The sequence below is a fragment of the Miscanthus floridulus genome, chromosome 11 (genome assembly GCF_019320115.1).
Source record: "Miscanthus floridulus cultivar M001 chromosome 11, ASM1932011v1, whole genome shotgun sequence".
Classification (NCBI taxonomy): domain Eukaryota; kingdom Viridiplantae; phylum Streptophyta; class Magnoliopsida; order Poales; family Poaceae; genus Miscanthus; species Miscanthus floridulus.
In genome coordinates, this window is record NC_089590.1 from 90,989,458 (window position 1) to 91,001,648 (window position 12,191).

General features: G+C 49.4%; 1 long non-coding RNA gene across 2 annotated transcripts in view; it reads left to right on the forward strand.

Moving 5' to 3' along the window:
- Positions 1-1,308: 1,308 nt before the first annotated feature.
- LOC136491165 (uncharacterized) overlaps positions 1,309-12,191 on the forward strand; it is a 40,511-nt gene continuing 29,628 nt past the window's right edge. The window contains exons 1-3 of one of the 2 annotated variants that reach the window (XR_010767962.1): positions 1,309-1,444; positions 1,680-1,824; positions 2,171-2,271. This is a non-coding gene — a long non-coding RNA (uncharacterized lncRNA). The remainder of the gene's footprint in view (positions 1,445-1,679; positions 1,825-2,170; positions 2,272-12,191) is intronic. The other variant, XR_010767963.1, reaches the window with a different exon arrangement.

Sequence of the window (12,191 nt, forward strand, 5' to 3'; positions counted from 1 at the left end):
ACCGGCATGACGGCCCACCGATGTCCCGCCTACCTCAGCGCGGCGACCCTGCCGCCTCTCCTCCATCCGACACGGGCGGACCTCCTGGCTCGGTGCGGCTCTGCCCTAGCACGGCGTGGTGGCCTTGCCCAGCGCGAGCGGACCTCCTCGAATGCATTTGGGTGGCTTGTTTAGTTCAGGTAGTAGTGTTGCAGGTAGTGTTGCTGGAGAAAACATCATAAAATGGATATTATTAGAATGATAGCTACCCAAACGGATAAATAGGGGGGGTCTGCCGGGGCTACAGCTCCTAGTGAGCCTGATTTCTTCATTAGACCACGGTTAATTAGCCTCAAATCATCATTAATCTCTAGCTCTAGCTCTAAATCTTCATTATTTAGCCTCCCTTTGTTTTCATTCTGCATCCGCCACAGAAGCCCACGACACTACAGATGGCACCAGAGGCAGGTTACAATACATGCATGAGCAGAATCTGCAACTACTGCTGCACGAATTGCACCAACGAAGTCAAACATCCCACAAGGATTTCAGGGGACACAGACGAACAGTACTATCCGGTGCCTATGCTCAGAACGGGGTGAATGCGAACAAGGTTTTGAAAGATGAAAGTGTGAGGTTTAATTGAGCTTGGCCCGTTTTATATTCAACTAAATCAATAAAATCCCAATGCTCATCGTATCAAACTGCTAGGTGCAATTATGTTGTAGTCCCATATGAAAAACTGGTTAGAGGTTGACTTCTGATTTATATGGATGGTTTATTTGTGCACATGTTGCAAAATTAAGAGATGATGAGGAAGGCGTGTCCACATGATTTGGGGTAGGTCCACTGCTCTGCTGGCTCGAGAGTGTCCACGTGAAGCCGAGCCGGGAGGGTGAGGCGCGGTGATGGCTTGACGAGCCGAGCCGGGAGGGTGGGGAGTGCAGGGGTGGAGCACCCTCCAGGCTGGGCGGAACTGCTGGTTGGTTCGGTCGGTCAGATTAATTGAACTTGGCTACAAAATATGGTATTATATAACCAGCTACAGAACTATATTTATAGAGAGAGAGCTAATAGCATGTAGCTAGCTACAAAATAAGACCCAACGTTCGTGTGTCCGGACCCAAACCAGCTGCCCGACCGAGTCGCGTCCCACCCTTTCGTCTCAGCTAACCCACTCCATCCGCACAAAGCTCGGCCCTCGGCTCGCTGAAACGACCCAGCGGCTGAGTCCACGTGATTTGGAGCGAGCCATCGTCATGCGCCCCAAATCTCGCCCGTTTCACATTGACCATTTGGGAACTTCATTCGTTCCCAGTCCAGATTCGCCGCCGGAGATCCCCTTTGGCATCTCGGCTCCAAACTCATTGACGGATCCACCACCAAATTTTGGCCTGTTCCAATGTCTGGTCCATCGATCGAGGCCAATTCGTTCTGCTCCGTAGTCCGTCCTCAGGACTCATCGGTAGGTAAAATTTATTCGGATCTGCACCTGATTGTTTCGTCGTAAACGATCGTTGATTATTTATTGCTGGCTGATTTAGTGTGAGAGAAAAATACTATTCCAGTTTATAATCTATGATCGTATACGATCAAGCGAACAGGTAAAATTTGTTTTATGGGGAATACTGATCTTTTTTTGAGCAAATCGATTTAGTTCATCATTATGCGGCCGTATTGACGAGTATCAATTGTTTTAGCTGTGGACGGGAGACTACAGCGGAAGTGCCTTGCTTGCCGCAACGACGATTGCTGGACGCTGTGCATGCATGTCTTGATTGCCCCCTTCAACAACAAACTAACCTCCGTCGGCGACCACGATCCGCGTACGACGAGCACCTTCAGGTTAGTTTTGGATCCCCGTGTATTCCTCAGAAAACAAATTCTTTTGCAACATGGTTTTGCGTTCAGATTTTTTTTTTTTGTCTCAGTGATCAACTACAGGAATCTTAGCGCTCGATTTCTATCCTGATCAATTGCGTTGTGTTGTGCATCAATCACGATCCTTTATACGTTTCGATTTTTTACGTTTTGAGTAGATCTTGATGAAAATTCCTCGCTGCCTGTGCGCGAGTCTCTGCACACCACACCTGGGCTGCATGCATCTATGACCTATCCCAATTTGATAGCTGATCTTGCGATTTTTATTACTATTCATCAATCTTGATTAAAAATTGGTTTTGCCCTCAAGCATCCAACAGATTACTATCCTAACGACGTCAATTCATCAGCAATGCCTGCCGGTTGCTGGGCGTGATTTTCTATTGCCGTGACTCGGCCAACAAGATGCAGGTTGCTGACAAGCCTTCAACTGGTCAATTCATAATTTTATTCCACGTAAATCTCATACATGTTCCTATTAAAGCATCATATTATTTACGATTGTTCTTATTTTTTACGATTTTGGGCAATGAGACTTCTCGACAGTAGCTGGTTACTTTACAGAACAGCAAACAGACATGTCTATTGATCTCAGTCTGACCAGTGACCACTAGTCAGCCACTAGGATGCACGTGTTGGAGTAGTGCCATATAGAGAATGTGCAAGAAAAGCAATGTTCAGTTACCTTTGAGATGACATATGTAGCGCGTGTTTAGTTTGAGGAAGTTGGAATTTATGGCTACTGTAGCACTTTCATTTTTATTTGGTAATTAGTGTTCAATTATGGACTAATTAGGCTCAAAACGTTCGTCTCACAATTTCCCACCAAACTGTGCAATTAGTTTTTTTTTCGTCTACATTTAATGCTCCATGCACGGGCCGCAAACATTCGATGTGATAGTTATTGTAGCACTTTTTAGGAATATGGGGTGGAACTAAACAAGGCGGTAGTTTCACAATGTGTGGGACGGCGTGTTGTATTTTTTGTACTGTACCTAGTACTGTCATTTAGAATTCGAGCCAATATTTTACTATGTATTTGCTTGCTTTGTCGCTTTGTATTGTTTATTTAAATTAGTTGGATTAGTAGAATACAAATTTTTTTGTAAATATTTCTTAGTGCAGATTCTCGTAAATATTTCTGAGTGCAGATTCTCATAAATACTTATGCAGATTCTCGTAAATATTCTCTCAAGAAAAAAGATTCTCGTAAATATTTTTTAATGAAAAATCTCATAAATATTTCTTAGTGCAGATTCTCGTAAATATTTCTTGGTGTGAATTCTCGTAAATATGTTTTGGTGAGAATTCTCGCAAATTTTACTAGTTATATCATGACAAAAAATATAATATAATATATTTCATAAATCAAATATAAAATACGATCTTCTTCCCCATAAATCAAATATGATGGGAACATGCAGGTAACTGAAAAATAGAACTACAGACGAGGCAAGCATTCTGTCGGTGTAGAAAGTGATCAACACATAAATATTTGTAGTTTTATTGTACGTTGTGATCGGAGGTGGCCTAGCACTTAATAACACAGGGTTTATATTGGTTCAGGCAACGTGCCCTACGTCCAGTTTGAGTCGGTCGGTGATTTTATTCCTGAGCCCAGGTGCTCGAAGTTTGCCTTGGGGTTACAAACGGAAGGGAGAAAGATGAGAATACTAGAGGTCCGGTCGGACTCCGGTCTGAAGGGCCGAGAGTGACGGGAGCTCCGCTATGTACTAAGTGTTTGAGCATGTGCTCGAGGTTTGAACCTAGTGATTCTCCTGTCGTGTGTGTTGTTCGAGTTGTTGTGGACCGATCCCTATTGGAAGAGAGTGCATCCCCTTTTATAGATGAAGGGAGGGGTCTTACAAGTGAGAGAGAGAGTATGTATGCTACTAAGTCTTGTTGCCCACGCCGATGGGTACTAGATAATGACATGTGCCCACAATACTGTTTTAATGTCAGATGCACGTGGGAGGTTGTGTCGTCTTCTTTTGGTATGGCAGACGTCGGTGCCTGCCATACTGTTGATGCCCAGAGGCATGGAGGGGGTTTTACCATGTTCATCTGGTACGATAAATGTCGGCGCCCACAACATTGTTGATGCCCAGAGACATGTGGGGGGAGCCTTACCGTGTTTGTCGGGTATGGGAGTTGATGGCACCCTCAATACTGTAGGAAAAATATCGACGCCTACAACACTGCTTGGGAAGGTCACAAGGTACTGTCCTGCAGGTGTATAGGGTACGGTCCTTGGTATTGTGGTTGACTTGAGTGCCCTGCCTTACTTTCTCTGTCCGTTTCCTAGTCCTTACCGAGCGGGCGTCCCCGATCGGTTGGTCCCAGTCAGCTCTAATTGCGCCAGTCGGAGAGGAGTTGTAAGCAGGGGTTTGGCGCATTCCTTGTTGAAGAAGCGGGTCGAAGTCGGAAGTGGTGTTTGGCCAGGCCTTCCGGTTGGAGAAGCCATCCGGAGGTGGGCTGGAGTCAGAAGCGAGCACTATTCTTCTTCCGGTCGGAGAGGCGGGCCCGAGTCGAAAGCAGGCGTCGTTCCTCCTCGGCCAGGCCTTCCGGTTGAAGATTTGGATCGCCCTTTCGGCCTGTCGTTTAGGTTTTTGGGCCGACCCAGAAGTTGTGCATCGTTTGTAATGTTGTCTGCTGGGTCGAGCCTTTGTTGAGAAGTTGGTCCATGAGGGACCCTGGGTTTACGAACCCGACACATTCAGTTAGCAAGAAGGCAAGCATTCAGTAGCGACGAGGCAAGCATTCAGCAGCTGAACATTCAGTAGCGACGAGGCATGCAGGTGAACATATTCAGTTTTCATATTCCCTCTAAGGCCATGCACGTGCCGCCTGCAAAGCTCACCTCCGCCATTCGGGATGCGCCTTGCTCGCCCTGCCCCGCCGGCACGACCCCGCTCTTAAGGTCATGTTCACTTTGCTGAAAAGACAAACTAAAAAGTACCGTTGCTGATTTGTTGTGAGAGAAAAATATTGTTTCTTCGCTGACAAAATACGGCTCATAAGATAAGCGAACAAGGCCTAAGGGCGAGGCCGCCACGCTCTTGTCCCTGCCGGTGTGGCCCCGCTCCTCCTCGCCGGTGGGGCTCTGCTCCGCCCTGGTGCCGGCGCCCTTCTCGCCCCGCCCTGCCCTGGTGCCGACGCTACCTGCTCGCCGCTCGCCCTCCGCGTGTGCACCGATGAGGACAGAGAAGATGGTGTCGGTGAGGATTTTTGGCATGATTTTTTTCCTCGTCCACGCGCAGCTGGATACCGCCACATAACTCGAGATGACCTCTCCCTACAACGTGAAACCAGCCATTGAGTTCATCTAGGAGCTTTGTCGAGGACCTAATACCGGGGTACCTAGTGAGGTGGAACTAATAACCATTGAACGTTGACACTTTTGGTCAGACAAGAACGCTACTGTGCTTTTTGCCCGAACGACAGAAGATTGGTCCCACCTCTAAAAGGTCCTTGTGTGGTTTTGGTAATTGAGTGACAACCTAGGTGGACTAATAGTATTTATGTGAGATATATAGGTGATTAGTCCACAGGTACATGTGTGTGAGCAACATATGCCATGAAGGTGAAAATGGCTTAGAGATGTTGCAAAGCTCACACATGTGATGATGAAGGAGCTCATTGGAAATGAGACATGATATTGAGTCTTGTGATCAAGGTGGAGAAGATCAAGACATAACTTGGCTTGATGGACCGGTTGCAAGCGTGAAGGGCAAGTTGGAGGCTTTAGAGCGATGGACCGCGTGGCGGTGAAGCTTAAGCAAGACTTGGCACCGATGGACGAAGGCAACGGTGAAAAGCAAGTGAAGTCAAGATCGATGAACCAATATGATCATATGATGATATGAAGTGGATCATATCATTGTTGATCGTATTGGTGCATGTGTTGCATCGACATTGGAGGAGATGGAATAAAATCCGCAAGGCAAAGGTATAACCTAGGGTATTTCATTTCACCGGTCATAGGTGTGTAGAGAAGTTATGACCAGGTTTAGGATAGATGGTCGTACTATCAAGAGGGGCAAACTTGTTTGCATATCGGTCATCTAGTGCCACTCGAGTGATCTAACTTTGCATCGTCGCTAGGATTGAGTGGCATGGCAAGTTGAGTGGCTAATCCTTTGAAAAATGATTTGTGAAAATGCTAACACACATACACATGGTGGTGTACACTTGGTGGTGTTGGCACATTTACAAAGGAGATGAAGTTGGAGTTGATGTGGATTAACTCGGCGATGGAATGGAGGCGAGAAGGGTTCGAAATTCCACCAATGAAGTGTCCACCCATAGAGTGCAGACAGTCCGGCAGTGCCACCGGTGCCCTATACAGAAAAGACATGGTCTCACAGAGTGGACCGGACGCTGGTCATGTGGTAGTAGTGAGCGTGCAGGCATCGGTCTTCGATCGGACGTTGGCGCTAAAAGTGACCGAACGCTGGCAGGGTGCGTTCGATCAGGCTAATGTACGGTGATGTAGGTGACACAGAGAAGTTGGAGAAGGACCAGACGCTGATGCTACGTCCGATCATGACCGACCAGACGCGCTCGGTCGTGACTAGAACCATAGTGGAAACGACCGGACGCTAGGGTCCTGTGTCCGGTCACTTTGAGTAGCTGCGTCCGGTCATCAGTTGACCGTTGAGATCAAGCAACTGAGGTTGAACGGAGGTGACACATGGCGAGCATCCATTGACCGGACGCTGAGGTCCAGCGTTTAGTCGATATGACCGGCGTGTCCGGTCAACCCGAAAAACGCCCAGTGAAGGGGTAACGGCTAGTTTAGCCTGTGGGGCTATAAATAGAAGGTGGTCTCGGCCATGGCTATGGCTGAGCACCTTAGGGAACTTTGTGTCCATGATTGAGAGTGCTTGGGAGCCCTCCATCTCACATATGCTTGATAGTGATCTTTCGATTGTGTGAGAAAGTGATTCTTGTGCAATTGCATCGTGAGGTTGCATCAAGTGGCACTAGGTGATTGAGTTGCAAGCCAGTGGTGCTTGTTACTCTTGGAGGTTGACTTCTCCTAGATGGCTTGGTGGTGGTCTCCGTCGAAGCCCACAAGAAGCTTGTGCGGTGCTCCGGAGAAGAGCTTTGTGAGGGGCATTGTGCTCGCCCCGTGGGAGCCATGAAGAGCAACTCTAATTGAGCGTGTCATTGAGCTACCCTCACTTTTAGGGTAGGTTCTTATGGTGCCTGATGTGCGGGCTTGGCAGGTGATGCCAATTAGCCATCGAACCACCAAGTGAGCGGTCGACACAACGGAGACTAGCGTGTTGGCAAGCATGTGAACCTCGGAAGAAAAATGACCGTGTCAACCTTGTTCTTCCCGTTGGTTTGGAATCCCTTTACACAAGCTTGTGATTACTTTTATATACATTGTTCTTGTATAGTTGCTCTTGTAATTAGTTAGCTTGTGTAGCTCACTAGTTACCTTCTTACTTGTGTAGCATAGAAATAGCTCCCTTGCGTGGCTAATTTGGTTTGTGTAACCTTGTTAGTCATATTACTTAGTTTGTGTAGCTAAGTATTTGCGCTCTCTAATTTGGCTTTGGTTTCCTTGTTATTGAGCATTGCTAGTAAGCTTAGTTGGCTTTGTGCTTTTGCTTACTAGCATGTGTAGGAGCTCTCTTGTTGCTTAAAGTACTAGTCGCATAGGTTTGTGTGACCTTGCTTCTAGAATTGGTTAGGTGAGCTCTAGCTAGCCTGACACCTTTGTTGCTTAATTAGTATCTTTAGAAGGTGCTAGAGGACATTAATAGAGGGGTGTAGTCTTGGCTAGACTGATAGTTTTAATTCCGCACTTGTTTCGGTTAGACAACATGATTAATTTTATAAAGGACTATTCACCCCTCCTCTAGTCCACCATCTCAACCTTACAACCTCGCCTAACCCTCGAGGGCTAGACTCCGCCTCGCTCGATGGCTAAGGGCTGGCTCTATCTCGCCCAATGTCTAAGGGTAGGCTCCGCCTCTCCCAACCTCCGAGGGCTAGACTCCGCCTCGCCCGATGGCTAAGGGCAGGCTCCGCCTCGCCCAACGTCCAAGGGCAGGCTCCGCCTTACCCGATGACTGAGGGCTAGCTCCGCCTTGCCCAATACTGCACCCTGATCCTTTATAAAGATGAGCATAGGGTACAACAGGACATTTGAGTCAACCGTAGTATTGAGGGCCATGCCCAGTATGCCTATAGGAAGGCACCGTTAGGATACGATGGGACGGGCGCTTTAAGCCTTTTCCAACCTAACAGTGTCCGAACAGTGTTGTAGGTGCCCACTTTTGTCCCACAGTGTTGTAGGTGCCGCCATCAGCTCTCGGACACGAATACTAATACAAGCATGCAACAACCACTACGATCAAGATAGAATTCACATCACCTATAGTGATGGACGTAGGGTCACTTCCCTGTCTACTCTCCGAAGGGTCGCAGCTTAGCCCTCTAACACACCGCACCATCTACCGACGTAGGATGGGATGCACCCACTTGCTGACAAAGGCCAGGGCACGGCCCTCTAAGGATCAGCAAACATGCCATTCCTAACACGCACTGCCATGTTAGCAGGGCAGGCACATGGGAAAAGGAAGACCCAACTCATCCGAAGGACCTTCTCTACCTTTGGTTTTTTTCTCTTTCTCCCATCTGTAACCCCTGGCCCCCCCTTGGTCTATAAAAGGGAGGGCATGGCACACAACACACAGCCAACCAGCAATCGAGCTCTTGGCGTCCTTTCGACCTTTCCATCAGAGACTTGGGACTAGTCCCTCTCTCCACTGTTAGCACCCCCTACTATGAATCTTTTTCGGTACTAATAACACGAGCAGCAGTGGACTGGACGTAGGGATATTCTACTTGAACTAGTATAAACCTTGTGTCCTTTAGTACACCATCCGAGCCTAACATGCAACAATTATAAATTCACTAGCCGGTGTTTGTTCGAAACACTAACAGTTGGCGTGCCAGGTAGGGGCCTTTGCACATTCCAAATTAGGCCTTGGATGGCTAACCACGCAATCAGATGGGTCCGGGGCGCACACATGCGCTTTGGTGACCTGGACTTCATCATCACGGTGGGGGGAGAGTTGGCATTGGCTCATGTCGCCATCCAGTCCCTCCCCTCCATCAGCTCCAGCTATGGGAGGCTTGAGCGCTAGCCCAACATTTCCCTCAGACCCTAGCTGTCCAGGGAGGACCCACGCCGCCTCACCCTCTCTCTAGAACACTTCGCATGGAGCACCTCGACGGTGCTTCCATTCGGTCTCCGTAATGCCGCGGCGACCATAAGCCACCTTGTGGCATAACGCACGATACTGCCTCCCGCGAACAGCAAGTTCATGGGGATGATCGAAAGCATCATGGAATCCCTCCATGGCCTCCTCATGGAGGGCCCAGGGTTGAACTCTAGCTCTGACTCCAGCAGGGGGATCCATCACCCCTCCCAGGAATATTTTATGGCGAAAACCCCCGAGGGACAAGTCAAAAGCGTCTCCACAGAGGAGACTACTCCGGCAGGCAACCTCAGTGGCGGAACCAAAGGAGGGACAATGGCCCCACCTCATGTAGGGGTGGAGCAGCTGAGAGCCTGAAAGTGGGAGATAGACAAAGCTAGACAACAGTTTGTTCGGGAGTACGTGGAGGTCGATCAGGAGATTGAACGGCGCAAAAACGGTGGGCGCGCATGCGCCGTGGCCTGTGATGTAAACTGAAGGATCATCGCCGATGATCAAACCCTTCCTCACTTTGCTCGGGAAAGCCAGAACATCGCCACTGCAATGGCCTTGCTTCATGGCCTTCTAGAGGCCACAACGCCCGAGGATCGTCGGGCTCCCCATGAAATATGCATGCTGCTCAAGCGTGCGACGGCACAGCAGGTGGAAAGCTCGTTGTCCTAGCGACGCGAGCTTGATACCAGCCAGCATACGCCCTCGGTGCATCCTGCCAGGGATGCATTAGTCCACCAAGCATCATAAGGCGATAGGCAGCGCACTGTGGCCTAGATACATTAGCATCTCGACCGCAACCACAACGCACACAGCACCATCGACGCCCGCAGGAACACCTACAACGACCCAAGGGAAGGAGCCTGTTGTGGCTATCATCCTTGATGCGACGAACACTACGACAGCAGCGAGGATCAAAGCCCAAACCCTAGCCTGCCAGGGCCTCAGGCCTTCAGCCGGCACATCCTCAATGTTGTGTTCCCACTAAGGTATCGACCACCTACCAATATCCCTAAATACTCTAGGGAGACAAACCCCGGACTTTGGCTTAAAGACTATCAGCTTACCTGTCAAGTCGGTGGTGTGGATATTGACAACTTCATTATCCGCAATCTTCCACTATTCTTGGCCGATTCAGCACGAGCGTGGTTGGAACACCTGCCATCCAACATAATCTAGAGTTGGGTGGATCTGAAGGAGATCTTTGTGGGAAACTTCTAGGGCATGTATAAGCGCCCTAGGAACCCATGGGACCTCAAGAACTGCCGTCAGAAGGCCGGTGAGAGCCTCCACGGGTACATCCGGTGCTTCTATGCAATGAGCTCCCTAACATCGCCAACACTGATGTGATAGGAGCCTTCCTGTCTGGGACGACCTGTGAGTCCTTGGTTCATAAGTTGGGACACAAGGGCCCACGAACTACTAAGGAACTCCTAGACATCGCTACTAGCCACGCCTCAGGAGAAGAGGCGGTCGGAGCGATCTTCGATTGCCTCGAGGGCAAGGCAAGGCGGGACATGGGTGCTGGCGAAGGCACCTCTAACCGTTTCACCGAAAGGAAGAACAAGAAGCAATGGCGTGAGGACTCGCTCGTGGTCGCCATTGACCGTAAGGGTGGTTGGAAGCCCACGGAGTGCACTTCGAACCACTTCAAAAAATTACTCGAGGGGCCATGCCCGAACCATGCCTTTCCCATAAAGCATCTGCTCAAGGACTGTAGCCTCATGTGGAAGTTCTTGTCCAGAAGCTCCAACAAAGGAGAGTAGGGGAAGGGACCTGCCCCCACTGTGGACGATGCCGAGAAGGACGACGGCTTTCCAACACCGAACGACTGCTTTATGATCTTCGGAGGATCGGCGGCCTACGACTCCAAATGTCATCAGAAGGTCACGTGCCACGAGGTCTACACAGCCCAATTGGTCATACCTCCCTTCCTCCTATGGTCGGAGTCCGCCATAACCTTCGATCGGACCGACCATTCGGGTACCATCCCGCACCTAGGGTGGTATCCGCTTGTCATCGACCCGATCATTGGCCCAAAGCGACTCACCAAAGTATTGATGGACGGAGGTAGCGGCCTCAACATCAAGTACACCAAGATGCTCGATGAGATGGGCGTCGATCGGACGAACCTCCGCCCAACCTAATCACCTTTTCACAGCATCGTGCTTGGGAAACAGGCCATGCCACTGGGATAGATCGATCTGCCCATCACCTTTGGGGATCAGTTCAATTATAGGACTAAGACCCTCACCTTTGAGGTGGTTGGGTTCCCCAAAACCTTCCACGCCATCCTAGGACAACCATGCTACGCGAAGTTCATGGCTGTCCCCAACTATACATACCTCAAGCTATAGATGTCGGGCCCCTATGGGGTCATCACCGTCAGCACCTCCTTCTAGTTGGCCTACGAGTGCGAGGTCAAGTGCTGTGGCCACGCCACAACAATCGTCGCCTCTAGGGAACTTGCCGCCCTCAAGGAGGAGGTCGCCAAAGAAGCGCCCGATGTGAACAAATTGACCGGGTCGTTTGAATCGACAGAGGGCTCCAAGGGGGTCCTCATAGATCCCAGCAGCTCAAGGGTACAATGGTAGGCATTGGTACCATGCTTTCCTCCAAATAGGAAAGTGCGCTCATTGACTTCCTCCACAGCAACAAAGACATCTTTGCGTGGAAACCCTTAGATATGCCAGGCATTCCGAGGGTGGTCGCTGAGCATACCTTGAAGATCCATCCAGGCTCCAAGCCAGTGAAGCAACACCTATATCGCTTTGATGAGGAGAAGCACAGGGCCATCGGTGAAGTGATAGCAAAACTATTAGCGATCAGATTCATCAGGGAAGTACACCCAGAGTGGTTAGCTAATCCCGTTCTCATGCAAAAGAAGAGCAGGAAATGGAGGATGTTCGTAGACTATATGGGCCTCAACAAGGCATGTCCAAAGGATCCATTTTCTTTGCCACGCATAGACCAAATAGTCGACTCTACCTCAGGGTGCGAAACCCTCAGCTTTCTTGATGCCTACTCTCGCTACCATCAAATCGCAATGAAAGAGTCTGACAAGCTCGCGACGTCTTTCATCACCCCCTTCGGATCATT